This window comes from Durio zibethinus, chromosome 6 (genome assembly GCF_047325235.1).
Source record: "Durio zibethinus cultivar Kanyao isolate XHJ-2024 chromosome 6, ASM4732523v1, whole genome shotgun sequence".
Taxonomy (NCBI): Eukaryota; Viridiplantae; Streptophyta; class Magnoliopsida; order Malvales; family Malvaceae; genus Durio; species Durio zibethinus.
The window spans coordinates 360,139-366,999 of record NC_143167.1 but is presented as its reverse complement, the minus strand read 5'-3'; the positions used below and the strand labels follow the sequence as shown (position 1 = coordinate 366,999).

General features: G+C 35.4%; 1 pseudogene across 1 annotated transcript; it reads right to left on the bottom strand.

Annotated features, from left to right (window-relative positions):
- Positions 1–407: 407 nt before the first annotated feature.
- LOC111286534 (protein TIC 100-like) lies at positions 408–6,406 on the bottom strand (annotated as a pseudogene). Its single transcript, XR_016342615.1, has 11 exons — positions 5,679–6,406; positions 5,099–5,170; positions 4,656–4,745; positions 4,366–4,539; positions 4,007–4,097; positions 3,553–3,615; positions 3,398–3,462; positions 2,412–2,517; positions 2,206–2,329; positions 1,325–2,083; positions 408–966 (listed from the first exon to the last, which is right to left on the bottom strand). The product of XR_016342615.1 is annotated as a protein TIC 100-like (transcript).
- Between the last annotated feature and the right edge of the window lie 455 nt (positions 6,407–6,861).

Below are 6,861 nucleotides of genomic sequence, written 5' to 3'. Positions count from 1 at the left end.
ACAACTCAAGGAAGATTGCTCAAGTGCTATAGTCTCATGCTGGTTTAATTGTGAACTAATTTATATAGAATAGGATGATAAAATTTGCTGAGTTATTCAATCTGTTTGAGAAAATGCAACTGAAGAATTTCTGGAAACATGCCTTGTCTAACAAATCATTACACTTCCTAGCCTGAAAAATTACATGAAAATACAATCAACAGAACCAAACCATTAAACTTGATCATTCCCTCCAAATCTCAATTGCGTGAATGAAACTTCATTCATCCTTTGTCTTCTTGCAAAAATCCGATACAAACTTTCACTATAAGAACGAAGAATCGAAGAAAAAGTAAGCCAAATGAGAATTTGTTGATCATATTAGCCTTTTATTTGTACAAGCAAATTTATCAAAACTCAAAATGTACTTTCAATGTTTAATTTTCTTTTTCTCCAATTAAAAGATAAAAGCTAAGCGCATAGTTGAATTTAAGATTGCCCAAAAAGTAATCACATGCAACCTCAACAAAACTGACCCTCTTAGGTCCAACTGTTCAAGTTCCTAAAATGAGGCTTGACACATTTTAGTATATGTGTATGATTCCAAATAACAAGCCGGGGTAAGCAAAGATAGAACGCTGTCTGAATATTCCTTCGGTGCAGCATGAAGCCCAAAAACGTTATGCTTTTTAGGCTGCTCCTGGTATTAGTAGTTGTAACTCAAGGGCATGACAGAATCTTACATAAGGAGCGTAACAGAGACTTCTGTCCGTTACAGCGATTTTGAGGTTGAAACTTTTGATGATCTTGCTTAAATGCTCTCAACCGTACTTTATGGCCAAGTACCAGAGGGAAAGGGACTGAATCAATATTTTTTAGGAGGTCATTGGAATTTTCTACACTTGAGCGGGGATGGGATTTTAGCTGTAATCTACCTTGTTTCAAAGATAAAATTGACAAAATTGATTGTTGCAATGTAGATGGAACCTGCAAAGAAACAGAGGAAAACAGTTGAAATTCACAATATAAAAGCAAGGCAATCTCACAAAAGATACCTATTCAATTAGCATAAAGGATCCTGAAAATAAACAGAACAGACATGAATGTCCAGTTCGGTTGCAATTTGATATTGGAAGATAAAGCGTTTCAGTCCAATTTCCTATTATTTTGGACCTTTTAAAGTTGAGACTACTGAATATAGTTATATATAAAATAATAATTTCTGAAATCTAATGTCATAAAGCAAATGGTTCACCTTCACAGATTATTTTTTCTAAACAAAGTTTGCATAGCAATCAGAACAAAAAAAAAAAGGGAAGTAAAAACTAATGGAATAAGTACTTACTGCTGAAACAAGGCTACAAGAAGCAAATGACAATGAAGACGAGAATGGAGACTCCCCAGGCTTCTTTCCCTTGTGGTCGTTCTTTATTGGGCCCTGATCCTCAGCAACAGATCCATAACTGCAAGGAGTAATATCATTCTCCTCTTCCTCTTCATCTTCCTCCTCAACTACATCTTCATCAACCCATTTCCATCTTTTCCTCCTCTTTGGTAATAGCGTTTTCCTCTTGGTTAGCCACCATAGAAGGATCTTCCTCCTGCAAAACCATTTCCATCTTTTTCTCCACCTCTTTCCCTCTCATCCTTAACTCCTCATCCATGTCCCCAATGGCCTCTTCCAAACACAATTCAGTCTCTATAAGGTCAAGTTCCGTAAGATAAGCTTCATCTTCATCTCACCGGCTTTCTTCTTCTCTTCAGTCCACTTTTCCAGTTTATCAAATCCTAGCTTCAATGCATTTTCTATTGCCATTATGAAATGCTTCCATATATTTATCCCTTTTCACAATCACTTCTCATCCATAGAACTCATCAAATCCAAGGGGTAGGAACTGAGCCTTCTTTGGGTCCACCTCTTCACCTTCTTTTAGAGGTGGCTGCCAAAATAATCGGATCCCATGTTCCTCATCCTCGATGTAATTGATTAATCTTCCAGTTGGGGTGTGCAAAATGAGGGGATCTTCAGTATATATTAGCTTTGATGGATCTTCAGGGTCAGGCTCTGGTTCTTTATTAATAAGAACAAATTCCGGAGTCTTATCTGATTAAGAAATTGTAAACATCTATGTCAATAAACCAAAAAAAAAAAAAAGAAAAAGAAAAAGGGTTCTTGATATCACTTCCAAAGACTAAGAAATGACAGAAGGGAATGAGGAGGAATACCTCTTTACCACCAATATTAAGCTCTGCAGGCATAGGTAACCTCGGGAGCTTTATAGAAGGAGTTTAACCACATATCTCTTTCCTGATCAACTTCATGCACATATGTCTTCCAATAACCAGGAACCTGCCAAACAAACATAATTATTTCCTCTCCCTTTTCATGATCTTGGAAAGAATCCACCATAAAAAAGGAAAGTTTTACTTACTTCGTAGAACTGGTTGACAAAGCCTGGCACCATCCATACTTCATCTTCCTCTTAAAAATTGGGGTGTTGAGGATCATCATAAGGACCCCTCTCTTCCCTAACCATTGACAAGCAAATCAATAGAAAAACCATGATTACAAAAGGTTAACGTTTAAAATTGTCTGCGATTAAATGTAAAAAGGAAGATAGTAATTCCAAAATTTCAAGTAGAGCTAAATTTCTAGTATCATCTGAATCTAGCACAGTGTTGAATAAGAAAGCCGTGCATTTAAACTTCAGAGAATAGCCAAGTCAGGCTCTCTGTACAGAGGAGGAAAATCCAACAAGATAAACTGTGCTCAAACTTCAAGGTCTTATGGAAGAACCAGAAAAATTTTACAAAATAGTCAACATGCTCCATGAAATCTCCTATGAGCTTCCTTTTGCACCCAAATATTGATGTGCAAAAGATTTATAGGAAGGCCTTCACAAACAATGACTTATAATCCATATCCATCTCTGAATATAGTTTCTAGAACTTCAAAAGATTCAGCTTCAGCACAGATTAAAATGGTGAATTATCTGGTTACCAAAAGGCACAGAGCTCTGCCATTTTTATTTTCTTCTCTTTCTGTTTCTTAGTTGAGCATAGTTCTACAACAATGATCCATATCACACACTTGAAACATAGGTTGGCATGATGGACACTAGAGGACACAATCCTCATGTCAATCATGTCAAACACTTGTAGGGACAATTATAAGAGAAATTATATGTCATACAACATGTTAAATTTAAAAAATATTAGGCATTTTCATCAGGAAGCTTGCACAAAGATATTATTTAAGATTCTAAAGTACTATATTTCCGCTATCTGCAGTTCTTCAGCAAGCATAAGAATAAGCATTTTTCTTGTTCCCATATATATAATCTTACAAGTTGCTGTGTCAACCACCATTTCGTGCTTATACAAATGTAATTGTTAAAAGAGTCCAGGCAACATACTTCCATCTGGCTTATTAACAAAAATCCAAGCCTCAGCAGCGGCAACCTCTGCTATACCAGCATGCATCTGAAAGATTACAATGATACCATACTACAGAATTTCTTTCCCCCTGTTTCATTTTAAACTATTTATTAAGCATGAAAAATTACAGAATACGGCAGAAATGTTCTCATCACAACCATCTATATCCTCCAATAGCTCTCCAAAATAGAATCAACCCTGCATCCATATCAGTTATGCAACAAAATAAGCAGTCAAGCACTTTTATAAGAGAATGCTAGTAACTGAGAAACATGGTTCATACAACAAGGGAGTTAAAAGGAAAAGATTCTATATTGTCAGCCGCTAACCGATAGATTTGTGTTTTGCATTCTCTTAAGACCATCATATCTTAAGATCTTTCTTTTGAAACATATTATATAACTTTTTTGTTTTCAAATTTTGTATGTTACTAGAAAGCAATATTTAAAAGAAAACTGAGGCTGATAAAGCAGAGGCCAAGAACTGAGGGGCAGCAACATGTATTAAATGTTATGTATAAACCAAAAGAAATGGATTCCATTACATAAGTTGAGCCTCAAACAAAATGGTTTACACTTCAAGCACAAACATAGATGGTGCATTCGTTGACTTCATATACACCACATCCATGCATTCTTCCATGCTTCCACTGGCCAGCATAGCGATATCAACCCTTCTCCCTGAAAAAGAAACATTTGTCTCCATAACACCATAAATTGAGATATATGCCTGCCAAAATCTCAACAAAGTTTGGCAGAAAAAGTAAAATGCATGCTGAGAACATAGAAAGGGCCTAGCATGACACAACACAAATGCGTAATATGTGCATGTTTATATTGGGATTTTAGGAAAAGCAACCTGTGCATGGTCATAAAAAGGGGCATATTCAAATGCAAGGATAACAAAAATGAAACAAAAAGAAACAGATAAATTGATAGAGGAACATACGGTTTTCTCCCAAAATATTTGATCCACACATCACTCTCGTAAAATGGTATTTCATACAGCCCATCAGCCAGACAAATGTTATCTTCAACATCCAGCTCTAACCATTCTTTATCTTCTGGAGTCATGACATCTCTTGATATTATTTTACCTTCAGCTCGCATTTTTGCTTCAAGCCTGGAAAAAAGGAAAATATCCAACTTCACTGTATCATGCATAAATCTATTGCTGAGATTGTGAAACCTACGTTATAACATGAGAGCATCATAAATAGTTAACAAAATGTTACATACTTGGAACCTGGCAGAGTTTCTATATCAGGTATATCAACTTCAACAACCCCATGGCCTTCCATGTTGTTTTGCAGCCATTCACCTTCATACCTATGAAAGAAAACATCTCGTAAGATTTTCTGTTTTCTTGTAATAACATAATGTGTGCAGCACAGAAGTAATTCAAGCAAGTCATTAGCCCAATAAAGTACAAATTTATAGACCCAAAAAAAGAGGGGGAAAATGAATTATTCAAATGATACTCTCAGAGTTGAACTATGCAGAAGCATACATTTCAATCCTACAACGACAGCACAGCCTTATCTGCATGTTTAAGGGGCCTTCAATGTAGGATGGTACTAGAAGATATGAATGAAGAAAGGTGAAAAACAACCTTGTGATACAGCAACAGAGATAAACAAACATAAGTATCATCAAGACTGATGAGTTAAACATTGACAAACCTGACCAACCCCTGTTCTACAACATAAACACCTTTGCCATGAGCCAAGTCATCCCAAACTGTGCCTTCATGCCTTAAAAAATTGCAGAATGATAATAATGAGCAATCAATAAGTCAACGGGAGACATGAATCAGGCATACCATTACTGTGGACTTCAAACAAGTGGAAAGCAAACTATTGGATTAAAAATGAGTAAACGACTAACTTCAACATACACTGACATATTCTCCACATAAATCTATAATTTTGCATCTCGCCACCAAAACTTAAACTTTTTTGAAGTTTTAACTCTTCATAAACATATTCTACTTTTGTTTCTATATTTAAAGGCACTCTTTGTCCTTTTCTTTCTCTAAAGCAATGTAACTTCCAGAGCAAAGACCAAATGAAACCTGTAAGAAAAATGTAGCTACCTCATTGAAAAACTCCTCAATCCTATGTTACTAACTAAACTTCCTCAATTACCAAACTCCAATAAAGTAAAATGCATTCCCTTTCAAGAAAAAAAAAAAAAAAAAGAAAACGAAGAAGATACTAACAAAATGAAGAAAACATTAAAAAGGAAGTTTCTTTAACATACGAGCTTCCATCAGGGAAAATGTAGCTGACCTAATTGAGGAACTCCTCAATCCTATACAACTCTTCAATAACAGCTTTGGGGTTGGCAATATCACGATGATTATTTTTATCCGGTATAGCCGGATAAGGCTTCCGACAAGGAACATAAAACGAAACAATCTCCAGGCCCCCACCTGCCTTAATCTCATCCCTTACAATTTCACAATCTTCCTTATCAGCCCAAACCGGGTCCCAACCTGGTTTGGTCATCTCCAACGGAGCATCCACCCAATACTCTTTCAAATCCTGCTCCCGCCAATTCTCGGGGTCTTGTGGAAAATCCCATATGTCTTTGCGGTAAATGTAGTATTGGTCTTCTTCTTGGATTCTCTTGAGTCTCCTACTCTCGAGCACCCGAGCGTACCTCCGGATGTTGGTTTCGGAGGTGTTTTCGGATTCCGGTGGAGCCTATCCGGGTCGGGTGTAGGTGAGGGTTTCTGAATCAGATTCTTCGATATGAGTCAGGGTCGGAGTCAGGGTATTGCTGTTGTGAGTCAGGAAGCCGTTGTACTTGTTGATCTTCTTCTTCGTCCTCTGGGTCTTGCTGTAACTCAGTGAGTTGTTGTTCCTCTTCGTTGAACATTGTTAGAGGAAGATGAAGAAGGTAAGGTGGAGAATGTGAAGAAGAAAGATTGTTGTTAAGAGAGGGGAAATGAGAGCGGAGACTGAGAGTGGTTTATCATTTCAAAAGGTTTTGGGCTTTTTGGCCTTTTCCTTGTCTTTACTACAATTAGAATTTATAATTATTTCATTTAAAAAAATAAAAAATAGTTCACATACTAAATATCATTAAAATTATTAAAATTCTTCAAAATATTTATTTAGAGTATAATATTTTATATATTGTAACGTTTTTTTTTTGTTGGTTTTTTGTATTTTCATTGTATATTTTTACCAATTATATAATTAAATGTATAATTTTTTAATTTATTATAAATTATAAGTTTTAATTTTTGTAAAAATGTTTAAAATAAAAAGAATAAGAGAAGTACTTTGAGATAGAATAATATTAGTGTTTAAATATAAGAGGGTTAATGAGAGTGTGATTAACGGAGAACAGCAAACAACATATAAATATATTTTCTTTCATGTGTTGTCTCAAATCATAGATAATATTATATTATAATAAAATTTATTTACATGTA